Raw genomic sequence first — 18,511 nt, 5'->3', positions numbered from 1 at the left:
TAAAATGATGAGACACTAATAAATGAGATTGACTGTTGGCAGTAATGAGGCTCCATACATCGCTCCAGAATAGATCCAGATGTGGCTTCTCCTCCCCTCCCCTCCCCTCCCCTCCCTTCCCTCTCAAGTTTCCAGCCTGGGTCTACACCGCTGGGCTGATGTTGTGCAGTGCAGGGTTCAGTTTTCTGCCTAATTACCTAATTAATTCATAGATCCACCTTAAAAAAACCAGGGGTAATCCCGGACTGGTCCCTCCCTCTCTCTCTCTCGCGCGCGGTCTCTTGCACGAGCTCGTTAGTTGCCCAGCTCGCGAGGAACAGACGGTGATCCGACCGCTGGCTCTTTTTTCTCTGGTGCTGGCACTGCAGGACTAGAGGACGTGATTTGGACGAGGAACACCACCGAGTGGAGGTAACCGACCTCTCATGTCTCTCTGTGTTTGTTTTTATCGAAAAAAAACTTTTTCCTCTCCTGTTTTTTTTGAGTGTTGCAGTTGGGAATTCTGTGTTTATAACCCGCTTTGAAGACCTCTAAAGTGACATTTTTAACGTATGTTAAGGAGTCTACCGTGTCCCCCCCAGTTGTCCGCACTTGATCAGCATCCGGGTAACGTTCAGCTGCTGTTTTCTTTACCTTTACAGACACTTATTAGCAACTACGAGCACGTTTTTGGGATTTTCCACAGGTGTGAACGCAACAGTATCCCATTCAGACTGTTATAGACTCATTTTCCTCCGCTAGATCTCACATCTGAACACTTATTCAGCACTATTTCATTCTATCCTGTTTTTCCGCAAAACCCCAAGGCATGTTTTCTTTCCGCTTCTTGCTCGTTTACCGTCCCGACAGTTAGCTAGGCTACAGCCTCGGCTTCTCCCCGTCTGCAGTCAACAGCCTCCATTCAACAGTGCTGGCGTTAAAAGCGTTTTATGAACAACGTAAACGCCAGATAAAGCGCACACAGTGATTTTTATACGGTCGTGTATGTGTGACGTTTCCAAACATGTCGACTAGCACTTCGTTTTTGATAAAACATCAACTTTTAGACTGAGTACGCAGTCCTCGCTTGTTTCTGTCGCCAGTCGCCATACGGTTTGTTTTTTCCAGACTTGAGTGCTTATCAGTTGTTAAAGTTGTCATATTAGTGGAGGAAAGTGTGTGTTTTACGTGCCGAATGGAAATATTGTTCCCGGTGGTTCTGTGTGCGCAGTGTTGGTGTGTTGTACACAGTGAGACGATGTCATTTTTAAAGGTGTGATACTAAAAGGGCGCTGTTGTGTTGGGTCTCCTCGGACAACACATCGGCACGGTAACGCTGTTGCAGTGGCTGCAAGGCAAAAAAAATAAAATCAGACCGCCCGCGGATGTCTCCCAGTGTCTGGAAATAGTTGCTTATGGTGATCTGCTTCAATGTTTTGCTTTCCGACTGCTTGGTATCCAAAAGTATATTTTGCCATCGGCCTCTGGTTACTACAAAAACAGACGTGAGCACTGTTTGCTCCTCTTCACATATTAATTGTGTGTGTTTCTGGTGACACCGTTGTGTCCTCACGCTGTGCTTCAGGATGAGGTTGTTGAGCTTGTTGGAGTGGTTTCCCCCACATTTAGCGCACTCACGTTAGAAAGGACGGCTCTGCTTTCCACGCAGACCGTCGTGAAGTGAACGAAGGTGAGGGGAAAAGTCGTTACTGTGCTCCGGTTTATTTCAATTAATGGGAGTTCAGCTCATGAAGATCTGTCCTTACGTCATCTGCTAAGATGGGCGGATGAGCAGCAGCGGCTCTGCTTCTCTTTCCTCCTTTCCTCTCATTTCATCCATCTCCTCCTCCTCCTCCTCCGCCCCTCTCTAGCTGGGTGTGTCCTGCCTTATTGCGTTAGAAAGGAGGGGGGATCCCGCATCTTGGCACGTAGTGACTCCTCCTCAGTTTGTGACCTCCAAACGAGGGCATTGCTCTTTCTGTGTGCTGCTGCCTCTATAATTCATCTAACAGAGAAGCTATTTGCAAGGAAAATCAGTTGCATTAGAACTTTGAATTCTGGTCATGTGTTGAAATGTTTTGTTAAATGTATTCAGTTTTCTGAAGGGGAGGTGACCGCAGGCTGTCTTGTTGCTGTTTGCTGGATCCAAGAGCCATTTTGGATAATATGTGCTGTTGGTGGCTTTTCAGTATAAGACCACGGGTCTATGTGGTTTCACCAGATTTCACCACATCTGTTTTTGACTTTGAAGAAGCAGATAATGCCCTGATGAGACGAGTTTTGTGTGTTTTGAGTCCAACACTAAACTACACATAAATCTAGGGAGTAGATGGAATTCTTGCAGGTTTTTTTTTCTGTATAGCTAAATGATCTTTGCCTCAGGCCACATGGCCTACATATGAAATAACTATAGCTGAAAAGATTAGTTGATTGATCACTGTAAACTACTTTGTGCTTTGGGCTGTTGATTGAACAAATCACCCTAGGCTCTGATTACACAGCGGTAGACATTTTCACTATTTGTGCCATATTGCCTTTACAAATTGATGTATTGAGAACATAAGAAAAATATGTTTTGTTTGTAGTCCTCTGTCTTGAAGCAAAAATCTACATTTCTCATCACTTCATATTCGTGGTCGTGATCTTGTCTATTCTATGGGATTGGCTGCACAGCATATTGGATGCGGATCTTCTGGCTGATGGACTTAAAGTAGGGTTGTTGGAATTCATGTTGGCCATATGTGCATTATCCAAATATTAAGGGGTGTTTTTATTATTCTGTTGGTTTGTCAAATAATGCTGCAACAACTGTTGTGTGTGTTTTATCACTGAAACTCTTGGATTATATTGTGATTGCAAGTAATACACTATATAGTATGTCTAAATTCTGTAGTCAAAAAGTGAAACTATGGTCAGTAGAAATTTAGCACACAAGGCGGTGCGCACCATGTGTAGACTGTCTGTATCTTTGCTGATCCCTGCTCAGCATGAAATAAGCAATTTGATCAACACAAGTAGTCAAATAAAGCATCCAGTGTGCCTTCCCTGATTCTTCTATAGATAATAGATGCATTTAGGCATGCCAGTTACATAAATAGTAATGCACAATGAAAATGAGGGACATTATAATCTCAGCTGTCAAATTGATGGTAATCACTTTACCAGCCTTGACCTGCTCTTAGCTCAGGGCAGGCACGTCATGTTTCCTTGCTGACAGACAAGTGCTCTGTGTCTGAAGCTGCTGCTAAGGTTCACAGGTCTTCAGGACCACAGTAACAGACAGATGCTGACTCGGTGTATCTGTCCTGTTAATGTCTCACAGGTGGCTCTGGTTCTTTCAGCAGCAGCAAAAAGTCTAATTTTCTGACACACATGGTTGTTTTACAAAAGGGACTGATTGTTCAGTTACAGGATTTAGCCAGGGAATGGATAAACAACTGAATTAATCAGGTTTAATATATTCTATTGCACTGTCAACTTTTCCAGTAGTAGTACTGGTCCAAAAAGCTAAGCTGCCTCTGTTTAGTCTGTGACTTTCTGGATGAGGCATTGGGGACTTTGATGTTTTGTTTGCTGTTAATCACAAACTGCAAAGGATGTAGACGAGTGAGTCTTAAATAAATCTCCTCCAATGGCTGTCACCCTGTGTGATTGTTAAATGTAGCTTTCAAAATTATATCTCTATAAAAGTATTTACTCTGTGATACATGTCTCAATATGAAACTGCAGCACTTTATGTAATTTAATGTCTGATGATTTCAGTTTCAGTCTAAAGGCATCATTGTAACAGCTGCTATATGCCTTTGCTGGCAGTTTAGCTTCTAGACAAAAAAATTGAAAAAAAAAAATCAATAATGGTGCCTTATGTTCCACACCAGTGCTTCAGTTTAGGCTGTTTGTTGTCTGTCATGGGTATTATAACCAGATGTAAGCCATATCAGGTCATTAATGTAGCATATATGGTTGGTTTCTACACTGGCAATGGTTATGAAAACAAGTGTGTTGCTGTGATCTCGGTGATGCAGACCTTCAGACCGCACATGGAGTTTAAACCATCCTGGGCTTGATTTACAGATTGACACGAGTCACCCCCAAGGCAGATAACTTCCTCCGTCACTGCTGAACTCTGAAATGCTGGGACTTAAGTCTTCTGTCATCTTATATTTAACAGTTGGACAGTTATATTCACATGGTTTGTGTCAAAGTAGTCATCATGGAAATAGTTTAGTAGACCACAGACAAATGCAATACCAATACATATCAAGAGATTTAGAAGAACAAATTCTCCCCTTGATGTCTTTCCATTTATGCCATTATGTTTTGCCTGACATTTAATAAGTTCATATACCATTTGATCATTAGGTCATATTGTTATGGTTTTTAAGAATCAATCATAGGTAGCATTTGATTCTTAAAATCATAAACGTATTTAAAAACAAAGCCATCCATCCTTCTCTGGATGCAGCTTCTCCAATATGATGATTTACTGCTTCCATTTTGTTTGATTTAATTTAGATTCAGGAACTTTCTTGGTGTGTCATTGGAAGCTTTCAAGTCTGGGAAACTGATGGATATTTTTCTCCATGTTCTGATGTTTTATCTGGGTTTTTCCTGACTCAAATGCGGAATATTTGCACAATAGCTAGTTTCACATTCTGGGGTTGGATGAGGTATCTGCATGGTACACATTTTTGTCTGACCCAGCCCTAATCTATTGGGCACCATCACTGTAATGACACCATTTACTCTTCCACCTGTAGAGATTATGCCCCTGTAGCAGACAGAATCTCTCATATCTCATTCAACCAAAAACCCATTCTGTTAAACTGGAATGGACTTCAGTGAAATGTAGAAACCCCTCTGCAGACGGAATCCCTGCCTGTGAACCAGATCCTGCAGCACACACTTTGTCTCTTATGTAAGTTTGCATCAATTTTTAATGGATGCAGTGCAGCTGTGAGAAGCTCCGTCCTATATTTAAGATATGGATTCTCTGTGGTTGGCAGAGCTTCTGTGTTTGTGGCTTTAATAGAGCAGTTGGCCTTTATCATTATTTTATATCCCTGCCAGCAGAAAAGAGGTCACCCTACTATAATGGCTAAACTGCTGAACTATGACTGCATGATACCCATTTGTGAATTTACTTTGTAAATGTAACCTTCACCTAAACTAGGAAAGGGTCATATTCTTTTTAGTAGTGTCAATTCAACATGTAAAACATGCAATTATAGATAATAAGATAATCCTTTATTAGTCCCCCAAATGAGAAATTCACAATAATAATTAATAGCATGTCCACAAATCTGAATTAAATATTCTGAAATCATAATTAATTTGGCCCCTAAGATGTACAAATAGTATATTTTAAATAAATATAAAAACATGTAATTTTTATTATACATTTTGGCTGTGTGGTAAACAGCAAGTGCATGTACTTTCAAGTAGTTCTACAGTTAATTTTAGCAAACTTCTTCCTCCTATTACAAACCCTGCCCTTTGTTAATAAACAATCCAGTGAGCTACAAAAATGGCTTAAAGTCTCAAGTTTAACATCTACAGGAAGTTCACTGACTCACGACAATGAGAACAGTCTATACCTGAATAAAAACTCTATAATACAGTGACTGTTAATTCAGTGTTTCATACCACCTCATTACCACCAGCAGAATTTGCAACACATGGAAATATCAGATCTGATCAGTGTTGTACAATGTATGTGAAAGTCCAGGTAACTATAGCAACAATACCGATGCCTCAGGCTTTCCTAGTTCACTTATAAAAACCACAGATTTAAAGTGACCAGGGGAACCAGGGAACGAAGGTCACCTGTGGTGAATGCTCTCTTCTCTACTTTAAAATATATTTGCAGTCACTTTAAATCTGTTTTTTTATAATTGGAATCAAAATCAGAAATACTTTAAGATTAATAAACTTGAGACTTTAGGATTAATAAGTATTTCTGATTCTAATGATAGAAACCACAGATTTAAAGTGACTGCAAATTTTAAATAGAAGAAGATTCACTGCAGATGACCTTCGTTCCCCTGCTCAGTGATATATCATTGCAGTGGGTTCTTCTGACACCTGTGCTTTAGGAAACATTCGCACAGATTACATGGAGGCGTCAGCAGGATTGATGATTGTTACTAGACCATCTGAGTGTGTCCTCCTGACACAAACACTTACATAATGCCTGTGTGCACAGGTGGGCAGGCGTTGAGTGGGTGGGAACGTGGGAGTTTATTTGCGTGATTTTGTGACTGACAGGAATATTTTAACCGCAGGAGGGAACATCAACAACAGTATTTTCATCAATACTTTACAGTGTTGATCAGATTTCTGAATTGTCTTTGGCGTCACGATTCAGCTGAATCTATTTACAGTAGGCTTTTGTCAATTCTAGATAAAATAAAAGATGGTAAGCCAACAATTCGATTCAGATCTGTGATCACCTGTTTGCACCTTCCAGTTATTTTATTACTGGTCTAATAAATACTGACAACCTGTTGCTTAAACCAGAAAAGTAGATGAGCTGCAGAAGATATGAAATGATGATTAAACACTGTATTAGATTAAGAAGATGAAAGTCCTGACTCACAGTGAAGCTGTTAAGAAATTGATATTGTACACTGAAAGGTTTAATGGTGAGATTGTTCTAAATTTATGTGACACACCCATCGACATTAATAGAGTCCTATTACAGACCCACACTTGAGATGCTGGCGACAGAGAGCATGTTAACTGGACAACATCCAAAAATATAATTATAGCTGTTATGGAATTGACATTAATTACCCACTGCTGATCTCAGCTGCTGCTTTTGATGTTTCTCATTTTAACTGACACTGGCAAAGGTTACACAAGCTTCAATAAGAAAATGAGCACCAGTGCTTCACAAATTCAGATATTCTGGGGACTGCAAATTGTCTGTTGACAGTTGTACCTATTTTTTTGTGATATATTTGGGATGAATAAAGTACTTCTCTCTATTTTTTATTATTATTGACGACTCTGACTTCGGAATTCTGGATAACCTAATTTTTAAATCCCCCCCACTGTTATTGGCTTTTGTTTTTCCAGCCATGAAAACAAAAATATGAGAGATGTGGACAGTGGTTCAGTGATCTGGAACTTGTCTGCTGATTTCCATGTGTACAAAGCTGTTTACGTCCACATCATTTTTTTTTTCTTCATGAAAATCAGTGTATGCTGGCACATGGAAGCAGCTGCTTTAAATGAAGCGGAAGCCACATTAATCTGACACAAACTGGTCAGCTACTGAGGTGTGAACAAGAATGTGATGTCCAGACATGAGAAGTTCTTAGAGAATGCCTAGAAAACCAAAAAAATATGACGATCTATGGAAATAGGCAAATTATTTTGCACACTGGATTACACACAATTTAAAAGTCACAATATGTAAAGACTACAGAACTGAATGTTGCATAAGTGATGGCTTCCTGAAGCCTTTAAACATGACTAGATTTCTGGCGATTGTCACATCTTTTCTCTTCATAAAGAACAATGTGAAACATGTTTGTGTTAATGACATAAGTTGTGAGCAACAAAATAAGTAGTCCACAATACACTAAACATTTCTTCACATATTGGCAACAAATGTCAATTTCCTCTTCTTGTAAATGTATCTTTGGCAGACATCATATGTGTATCCGAAGTGAACCTCAAATGTTATCAAAACAAATAATTTGTGTATCTACATAGTCCACTTGATTTTTTTTTTTATTTCCGGAATTAAGGTCCCATGGGGTCTTTTGGGGAAAATAAAAAGCAACTGGTATTATTTGTGATGTTGTTGGCTTATTCTTATAGATCCCTCCTGCTTCATGTGTTGTGGCTTCATATTAATAAAATAAAGGTAAGAAACAAGGTTAAGAGGGACAGTACACTAACAAGAGGGTTAAAAAAAATCTGCATCATAGGACAAAAGATGCACTCACTAACATATGCATGTCTAGCTCATATCTAAAGTGTGTATCTCAATGATGACAATGAGTTTGAGTAAATTTGCCATTAATTTGTTTCTGAAGTTATTTTCCCGCCTAGCACTCTAACTTTAACCTTTCTCACCTCATGAAGGTGAAAATGCCACTGACACACTCAGGTGTGTGTGTGAATCCTGATGAAGCTGTTGGTGCAGAGAGGTGTTGAAGCCTGTTGTGAATGTGATGAGCTGCAGTTAGCTAAGCTCTGTGTGTGTATGTAAATTTGTATGTTAATAGATCTCTGTGTATGCATGGTAATGCTACATACAGGTGTTTTGTAAATCTTCATGTTCTCAGTGTTATTGTCCTTTCTAGCCATGCTATAACAAGTCCCCCACTAAAAATAATCACACTATCAATGCAACTGGTTGATTGAAACAAAATTACTTATCCACTGTTTTATTTGAAGGCTGCTGTAATGTTCATATCACAGACAACGGAGCTAGATACAGCAACCACTCCCTTCCCTGAAGGTTCAACTTTGGACATTGTATATTAAACAGACTGCAGTAAACTGACTCACTCCAGGACTGAACAGCTATGTAATTTAGACCTGTGTAATGCTGAAACTGTAGTCCAATATGTGTCTGTGTGCGTGCATGTTTAAGGCGGACAGCTTACTTGGCATCCCTCTGCAGTATGTTAACAACTGATAAAGATGAGAGAATAAAAAGGCGGATGCTGCAGAAGAGAGTGCAGAGAGGGTTTAACCAACAGGCTGCCAGATCTAAGGCACATAGTAGAGAGCAGCAAGTTAACTGTCTTGGGGCATTCTCCTGTAAATCTTTTTGTTGCAGAAAGAATTAAGGACACATACAGATTTAAACGCATAAAACATAAACTTTTAAATCTGTGTTTCAGCAAGTGTCTCTTCTTAGAGGCTGTCCGAAAAAGCCATCGGTTAAAGGAGGAAGTGAACAGATGGAGGGCGAATGGAAAGCCAACAGGAAGTGAATGCTTGATGGTTTCCTCATGTTGTTTTGGCAACTACCAAGATTTCACTTCCCTGTACTCACACAGCCAACAGGTGCTGTGTGTGTCTTGTGTAGCAACTGTAAGTCCAGTTTGTCCTACCCATCTGGTGCTTTTTTCACAGTTAAAGAACTTTTGTCTGTCTTATGGTGGAAACCTTCTTCTTCTTTAGGAGATTCTATCCCTGGCTATGCTTGATGTTTTAGCCAAAACGTTTTTTGGGGGTGTTTTTGACCTGAAGATTGTAGGAATAATAAGGAATATCCAGTTACCAGAATGGAATCTCACTCAATCTGAAATTCAGTGACCTTAGTTTATGAAATTTGGAATTGCAAAGGCTCCTGCTTTGGTTTTGCTTTCACTGCAGCTTAAGTGTGTAGATGGGTAGGCCTGTCGCGATAAACAATAAATCAATTAATTGCACGATAAATTAAATGGGCTCGATACGTTTTTCGGCTGCAAAAATTACATTTGCATGCTCCTTTGTTTTCCTCTCTCTCTCCCTCTCGCTGCCAAAGAACCTGGATGACAAAAGGCGTCACTCCTGTGCGTCGTCGCGTATAAAGTGTGCAAAGTCCGGCCGTCGGACTTTATATGGCCCGCGGCTTCTGTCTTAAAATGTGTCAAATCAACAGGTAGTTCTTATTTTTTTTAACTCATTGTGTAACGTTTATGCGATGTTCTGAGCAGACCACAGTCAGCTCGCTGTCTGCGTCGCCACGGTGCATCACAGCGCTGCAGGGCTTGGACGCTGGTTACAGCAACACGGAGAGCTGTGAAGCTGCACAACACCGGTTCAACACTTCGACACAATTCACCACAAGACTAAACATGCTTATGTATACAACGTGCTATCAGAGAGAGTCCGCGTTCGAGTGAAGTCCTCTGCCTTCTTACTGGCCTCACTCGCTGCAGCGCCACCCATTAGTTCTCTTGCCCAGTCCTCTTGTGCCATCTCTGCTATCAGTTTCTTTCATGTGTTTCTGTCTACATGGTGGCGTTTTTAAAATTCTGCTGTCTGCAGCGGCCTGATGCGCATGCACGCAATCGCGTGCGCACACAAACACACATGCAGACACAGGTGAGCCCACTCCCACCAGCAGGTAGAGAGTGCGTGTTGTTGTTTGGCTCTCTGTTGCTCATGACTTGCTAGTTGGTTTGACTTAACTCCATTGACTATGCTTAGATAAGCCATGGTAATAGGCCTACCACTACTCATAATATTAACAACAACAACAACAACGGGCCTTTCCAGTGTTAAATGTTCTTTAGAAATTAAAGTTTATTGATCTTTGAAAGGGTGTCCTTGCATTATATGTCGTTATCATTATATTAGTTGAACATGGTCTCAAAACGACAATATTATCGCTTATCGCAATAATTTCTTTTGGCAATTAATCGCCCAGCAAAATCTGTTATCGTGACAGGCCTATAGATGGGTACATGCATTCATTGCATTATTTAGAGAAAACAACATTATGAGAACACACCTGTGCAAAAAATCACTAGTTTTAAGATTGATCAGATCTTCCACTTCACGTTTTTAACTTGTGGCTAGGACTTGTCACGAGATGAGCTGCATCAGTTCTGTGGGGAAACCCTGCTGACAGTCAGTTGTGGTTCCTGTTCAGACTGCAGACGCTGCAAAGATTCCCTGCTGCGGTTTGTTTTCTGTCCTCCTGTCAGTGTGTTGTTGAGCTGACTTGGAGCTCTGCCAACAGGGAACTCTTACGCTACAGACACATTGCTTCAGTCTACCAGGTCTGAATCCTGCTCAGACCTCAGACCTGATCCTGGTCTGTGTAAAGAGAACAGGGTGGGTGGAATGCACTGTTTGTGTTGGGGAAAACTGGGTGTAGCCCTGTTTAGCTATGGTGACCGAGCACAATCAGCACACAGCCATTCATCACCATGCACACACACAGAAATGCACAGCTCAGATATGAACACACACTCTACTGTGACAGCCAAGACATTCCAAACTGGGACAAGATGAAATTTTTTAAAATGTCAGAAACATCAGAGAGGCACAGGGACCTGCTTATACCTCTGCTAAATACATTTTCAGTGGTTCTACTTCTGTTTCTTTTATTTAAAATTTTATTCCAACCCAGTGAGTTTTGGCTCTGAGGACCAGAATTGAATCTGGAGGTTCTGACCTGTGTTTTTTTTTTTTTTTTTGGTCTCCTAGCACAGTCAGTGAGCCTTTGGTCCCAACTGTGTCAGATCATGTGCTTAATGACTCTGAAGTCGCTTTTCATTTTTAAAGTTCATCAGAAAAACAGTCGAAGCACATGAGGGGTGTGTGTGTTGGTGTGTTGTGTGTCCAAGTCTATACAGCAGATGTCACGCTCTGCTTAACTTTGTGACTTTTTAGAAAATCACCATTTGACCTATGCAAAGCATTGTCACTATACACCAATCCATCTCTATAGGTTATATTCCAGTAATCCTTTAGACTTTGTGGAGGGTGACCTAAGCAGAAAGACACCAGCACAGAAATCTAAATAAAACTTTTCTGCTCCTTGTGTCTCAGTGTCAAAGTGTCTCTGAGCGAGACAATTGGCGCTTGTGAAACAATCAATACCCTGTACCATAAAACAATTTATGTTTGGCCTCTTATATACTTTGTATATTTTTAAATTGTACGTATTAAATCCTGTTATGTTTGAATAACATTTGTGAATGCATATCAGATGATTCAGATTCCGTCTGTTATCACATTCCTCCTGTCAATATGACCCTGTGACACACTCAGCTGATCTCTGATTAGACTGTGAGATGCAGTCCTCCTACCCATTCAAATGAAAGGCAGCTTATGTCTTCGCATTCACACACTCTCCACTCTGTCAGCCTGAACAGTTATTTTTCACAAAACCCAGGAATGTTTGGTGTCACATTGTCCAACTGGTTTTCAGCCCAACAAACAGCAGACTGTGAGGCTTTTTTTCCACTCTGCTCTCAGTCACAAGATGCTGAACAGTCATCTGAGGCTGAGTAATGTGCTGCTTCACTGTTGTGGACTGGAAGAAGCTGATTGATATTGGGGTTATTAGACTACACAATAGGCAAGAAAATGTACGCATGTTCGCACAACAGAGGTGATTAGCTATTCAGATGGTTGAGTTTTCATTGGATGAAATGTTGTTTTGTGTTATTTCATTGAGACATTTTTGGCCTTTTCTGCTGCATGCACTCAATTAGTGGCCGACTGCTTCTTCTATAATATTGCACTTTGTGGTTTGTACTCCTGTTTTGGCTTCTGGACTGTAAATATTAGAGGTGTTGGCTGTTTCAGTCTGCAGTGTGGTGGAAGGCTGGATGCACTTTCACAGTATAGATAAATAATTGTCATCATAATGACTCCACTCTAATATAGACCTAACCTCTTCAGTTTATGGCCAGATTATTTTATGCTGACCCTGTTTCTTTTATTCCTGTGATTTGTTAGGGGGGGAAAATGACAAAAGTCTGACAAATAAAAAGAAAAACTGTCACATGACAGTTTGAGTGGACAGCAGAGTTGCAGGAATGCTGCAGGATTCACAAAGGTGGTGTTTATGTTCATATTAGATATTGGTAGTAGGTAGGGTCTGCTGAAATGTTTAGTCCACAGTGACTTCAGTTTCTGAAATGTTGCTTTACAATAACAGTTTAACTGTTTGCTCTATGTGGAGGTTACAGGAAGAAAAATACACTGCTTTTATTGACCGATTCATTGATTTTTATTTCCCTGCCCACAGTAGCGCTATATGCCCACAGTGAGCCAGCAAGTTGAAACATAAGGCCTTAATGCATCTCAGGAGTTGATGCATGTACTACATACAGAAATATGTTTAAAAATTGAACTTCAAACATCACGCTTGGATGTCAGGTTTTATCAGCTTTGCTGAAATGTATGCTCATTATAGTTCAAGTTAGTAAAATCTGGATAATTAAAGGTAGGGTAGGAGATTTTGAAAACTCAGTGAGAGTCAGCCAGATTTTGAAAGTAAACACACGCCCCTTTCTCTCGGAGCTCACCCCGAAGCCACGCCTCCAATCACATGGACGCGCATTACATGAAGACGAGCTGCGGTCTGTGACTTCGGCCATCATGCACGTACCTCTCTGGTGTACGCAGAGCAGGAAGAGAGGGACAACCAGCCAATACTCCGTGCAGGGTCCACCCGGAGGATTGGCTGATGTTTTTAGCATTTTATAGCTTCCACAGATGATTCATATTCTTCGTTTTAGAGCGAAACTGCCGAACTAATCGGTTGCCATCGGATTGTAAAGAGAAGTTACACTAATTTAACAAAAAGTGCATCAGAATGAAATCTCCTACCCTACCTTTAAGACTCTCTGTACTCTTAACCTCTTTAGAATTTCACTATTCTCCTCACTATTTCTCCTCTCCTTGAACCTTACAGAAAAACAAACATACCAGAGATCAAGTGTTGGATTCCGTGTTTGTTCTTACAGATACCTAATGTGGCAATTAAATCATCTAGTGATTTTACTGCTCACATTACACGTATAAGTGTATTTGTAAGCTGGTTGTTCAACCTTCCACATTCCACAAGAGAGAGTAACTCTCCAGCTTCAAAAATCATAGAAACTATTAAAATTCAGAAACCTGTAAGCAGACACTCACTAAGAATTATTGGCAGACTGGAGTGACAGCATCATGTGGTCTGAAGCATCTGTTTGTTTAATAGCAGCAGGCTTCTGATGTTACATTTGTGTCAATAAAGTTTAGTGTAAAAGAAATGTCATCTTGTCTGTTGGCTTGGCGCAGTGGTGTAGTAACATGTTGTTGTAGTTGGTAGTGAGGATGATTAAAAGCAGTGCTGGCTTGTGTGTTTGTAAAACTATAGTGATTACAGTAAGCTATGTAACAAGTGAGTGAGGAACCAAAATCAAGATTGCTGATATATTCTGTAACAAAATAAAGGAAGAAGGAAAGAAACTCATTGCCACCATAAAGCTTGTTCCATACTCCATGAGAACAAAGAACATTCTTCCTGCTCACAAGGTGGCAAGAACAAAGTTCATTTTGGCACAGACTTTTCACACTTCTTGAGAAGCGTGTGTGCAGAACTCCTCATACGGCCCTCCCACTGGGCTTTGAACACATTTCACTGCTGAACAGCAGAAACATCCGTCTAGTTGAATGTTATCTGTTTACCTGAATGAGGGATGATAACAAGCTGATAAGGTTCAGGGAGGTGGGCGCGTACGTGCTTGTAGCATGATAATAGATTGAACAATAGGTCTGGCAGACAGTATTATTTGACCTGTGTGGTTTCTGTGCTAGTGGAGAAGTTTTTCTGCTTCTCCACATTGACCACGCCCACTCTGAGTCTGAAATAGTAACCATAACCTTGTACCCATAGCTTCTGACTTCTCCCACTGCACCCAGTGCAGTGTGTCTAGCCTTTGAATATACACAGGGGTTGTACCTCAGACTGACTTTGGGCTGCTCTTTAAAGATTTAAATGATTGAAGTTCAATCATTGAACTAAGCTGCTTCCTACAGCTGTTTATGAATGGCTTCATCTTGACCCCCACTAAAGAGCAATACAGTATATTAAAACAGCTCAACAAGTCAGACAGCATTTCAGTGAATTTTGCATTGCTTTTAAATCAAAAGTCTTAACCCGAGATCTGTTTACAGTCTGTCCTTCCATCTCTCTTTCTTCCTTCCTAGAGTGAAATGGAATGGACATTGTTATTATCATTTTTTCAACTTAGAGAATCTGAATCAGAGCAAATAAAGCTTCTGACACCTGTTGTACTACAGTGCCACCAACTGCCTTATGCTTATTTATGGACAGGACTGACATACTATTTACAAGTGGAACCACGTATTTCTGAGTGAATGTGTGTGTAAGCATTTTGTCCGGCACTTATCACACTCTTACATCACCCTGAGAATGACTGCTGCTTTCTATGTTAAGTGTTATCCTGAAAGAGGGGTTGAGTCTGAGCTTGCTTTAACAATGCCTCTTTGTTTTATGTCTTGTCAGAATGTTTTCCACCTAGTGCTGTCATATTCTTTAAGCTGTTCTTAACCTACCTCATGAAGAAAGCGCTGCCATGTCCCACTCAGTTTGCTGTGCTTATCAATGTGCTGCAGACCTGTGCCGTTATTACATTTTCAATTCAATTCAATTCAGTTTTATTTATATAGTGCATTTTACAATCAGAAATTGTCTCAAAGCACTTCACAGAAACTCGGAGCATGAGACCCAGAGCCTGAACGCCCTTAAGAGCACTGTGGCAAGGATAAACTCCCTTTAAGAGGAAGAAACCTTGAGCAGGACCCGTCTCTTCAGGAAGAACCTTCCTGCTGCCAGTCGGCCGGGTGGAGGAGGAGAAGAAGAGGGAGACGGGACAGAGAGGATGAAGGAGAGAGAGAGAGAGAGAGAGAGAGAGAGGAGCAAACATGCAGCAAACATGATACAGTACAGAGCAAACATGACAAGCAAGATGAAACAGTGATTATATTATAATGGATATCTATATATATCGTCAGTCCATAAGTAGAAACAGTAATTTGATAGTAATCAAAGCAAAGATGAGCAGCAGGGGCTAATGAAGTCAATGAGCACAGGAGAGTTCAGGGGCCGGACTGCAGGTCAGCACGCAGGTCTTGAGACCTGCAAACAGAGAGAGAGTGAGAGCGAGACACAAAACTATGAGGAAGACAGTAAACACAGATTATGGGATGATATTACCAGTATAAGCCAGACTAAGGAGAGTAGAAGAAAGGTCAGAGGGTGAGAGGGAAACTGCTCAGTGGATCATGTTTGTGCCCCCTGACAACGTAGGCCTAGAGCAGCATAGCTGTGCTAAAAGTTAAGATTTTATCAGCCCCATGGCACCTGTTATACCTGTGGCTGAGGCGACTGTAACTATACCTATCAGCCCTACACACTAGCACTAAGGCTAACTGTACGCCTTACTAAACAGAAAAGTTTTAAGTTTAGTCTTAAAGGTGGAGGCAGTGTCTGCGTCTCGGACCCAGATTGGTAACTGGTTCCATAGTAGCGGTGCCTGGTAGCTAAAACCTGCACTCAGATATCTGAGTGTCCTATTAGGTCCTGCAGATACAATGGAGCAAGTCCATGAAGAGCCTTGTAGGTTAGAATAAGGATCTTGAAGTAAACATGATGGAGAAAACTCTCCATGTCAAATTGCCATGCTTTGGCTTTCAGTAACATGGTCTTGTGAAACCTGATCAGTCATGGGTCAAGTGAGTCCATTCTTAATCAAGAAAGGCTTATTCAAGAAGGCCCTCAAGTGTTCTTGCACTGCCCACTTTGTTATTTAAGGGTAACTTTATCAGACTTAAGTTGAATGAACTTTACGTTTATGTTTTTAAACTGTACTAATGCCTAGATATATAAATGTAATATTGCAGTTAAGTCATGAATTAACAGAGCAACATCAGAGTACATTTGTGTGCAAGGGTGTACATAGTCATTCAGAAAGCCATATGTCATGAAGATATTCTGGGGAGTGTTGTAAGTAGAGGTAGGACTAAGGTAACCTCATACTTTCATACAGTTTAGAATTGATTTAATAATAACAGGGGACACCTTGATTTCTTTTTTTCCTCTCTAGTGGACTCCAGGGTCAGAGCGTCAGGATTGCATGTCATATTTTAATCTGATCGGACTTTGGTAAAGTGAATAAGACAAGCTTGATTCATCACCACCAGCAAATGCATTTCACCCTGTTCCTTACAGAAATGTGAAGGAAGACAGCCACAACCACAATGTGTTTTAGGATCATTTATGAGGTCCTTTTCAATTAATTATGAACCACTTGTTTTAAATTATTTTAATTTTCTGAGGCTCTAATATAAAATATATACTGAGCTGAAGAATAACAGGCTAGTATAGTTGTCTAGGAAGGAAAACTCAGAAACATTGCTTGAATTCGGCCATCTTGTCAGCTTATCAGAGCTCCATAAAGGGCACTGGCTGTTTTAGCTCTGTCCTCAACAGGTGCACCTTAATCCCCATTATTTATATTTCTCTTTAAATATGTTGTTCACACTGAATTCAAGTTGGAAAATGTTAGGATGGATTACATTTAACTTAATTTAAGTTGAGTCAAGCATCAGTGTATAAGTAAAGCTTCAGAAGGTTCTTGTTTCGGTCTACAGCTGTTACTATGCAAACCAGAGAAGGTCAGCCACTCTGACCCCAGCCACAAGTACTGTCATCTGAGCCATGCTGCCCCACCCTCACAGCCCTGTGGAGCTTGTTAGCTGTTGAAGCTAGGCATGGAATGATTGGGAGGGCCTTTACTACACAGATGCTGACGCACTTCAAAGGAGTCTCCATCAAAGAGCACACAGGTCAGAGTGGGAATAGGAGGAGGAACATGAATAAATGCATGATTTCATGCATTTATGTTAAATAGTTTGACTCTGAGGCTTCTCCTGACATAGTGTGGGACCTGGAGGGATTCCATTCAGTTGGAGTTTACACCATTTTTTTAATTGATTTGTTGTGATTTATCTAATATGTTGCAGAAACGTACACAATGAAAGCATCGTGTGAATTTCCCATTGCTGCCAGAATGCCTCCATTCTTAGGTGAAGGGTTTCTGAAGTTTTAGGGCTGAAAACTCCAGCCATGCTCTCGCTGGGGAAGTCAGATGATCAAACCTGGTTCTTGTTGTTACCATATTCATCCCTCAACGGTCAGTCAACTTATTAACCAAACAGTGGACATAGCTGTGTGCGTAGGGTGTTGCCATTTTGAAACGGGAAAATAAAATAATAATTTACACAAAACTTGGAAGAACACTCTGGATTGCAGACTGCAATATTTACGTGCACTTGGAGTTCCTTTTTCAAAATGGTCATTCAGTGGTGCGTTGGTTTATGAAACAAGAATGTAGGGAGCCAGTGGGCTGTAGAGGATTATTGGCCTCCACCCAAACCTGCAATTTTGTCCAATATGTATTCACTCCTGCTACCTCTGCTAGCTACAGTAATCATCAATGAGTGGTTTTGTCTTTTTTTAATATGCTTGGTAGGATGAGCTCCTTGCACCAAATATGTGTGCAAAACACAAATTCATCATGAGACCAAAGTGTTTGTGTTTGTCTGTGAGCATGCACACACTATAGAATTATACCAGCTGTGTCCGTCTCACTTACAGCATACTCTGCATTTTAGCAGCTTTCACATGAAATCACCCACATCTTTTAGATTTTATAGATGGTTCACAATGATTAAGCTTAATGTTCCCTGGCATCAGAAGGTGGACATGTTGCTGCAGAGTTTGGAAGCATTTACAGTAAACAGGATTGTTTATTGTTGAAGTCGGATCAAAAAACACATGAGACCTGCTGACTCTGCTGCTCATCAGCCTTGTAAAACCTAATACTATTGTGTTTTAAGCATAAGCAGATTTATACTATTCTAAAGTGACAAAGACATTTCTACCAATGATCAAGACACCAAGTGGTCGCTGTACTCTGTGATAAAGATGTTCTGGATGTTTTTGTGAAAATGAAAAAGAATATTTAATACTGATGATCATGTAGAAGGT

The 18,511-nt window shown here is 40.6% G+C and overlaps 1 protein-coding gene across 6 annotated transcripts in view; it reads left to right on the top strand.

The window, feature by feature from the left end:
* Window positions 1-267: 267 nt before the first annotated feature.
* Window positions 268-18,511, top strand: part of LOC114435541 (plasma membrane calcium-transporting ATPase 1-like) — a 63,017-nt gene continuing 44,773 nt past the window's right edge. For all 6 annotated transcript variants that reach the window (XM_028405271.1, XM_028405269.1, XM_028405272.1 and 3 more), the window contains exon 1: window positions 268-411. The gene's annotated coding sequence lies outside the window, so the exon portion shown is untranslated. The remainder of the gene's footprint in view (window positions 412-18,511) is intronic.

Source organism: Parambassis ranga, chromosome 5 (assembly GCF_900634625.1).
Source record: "Parambassis ranga chromosome 5, fParRan2.1, whole genome shotgun sequence".
Lineage (NCBI taxonomy): Eukaryota > Metazoa > Chordata > Actinopteri > Ambassidae > Parambassis > Parambassis ranga.
This window is presented reverse-complemented; position numbering and strand designations above follow the sequence as displayed.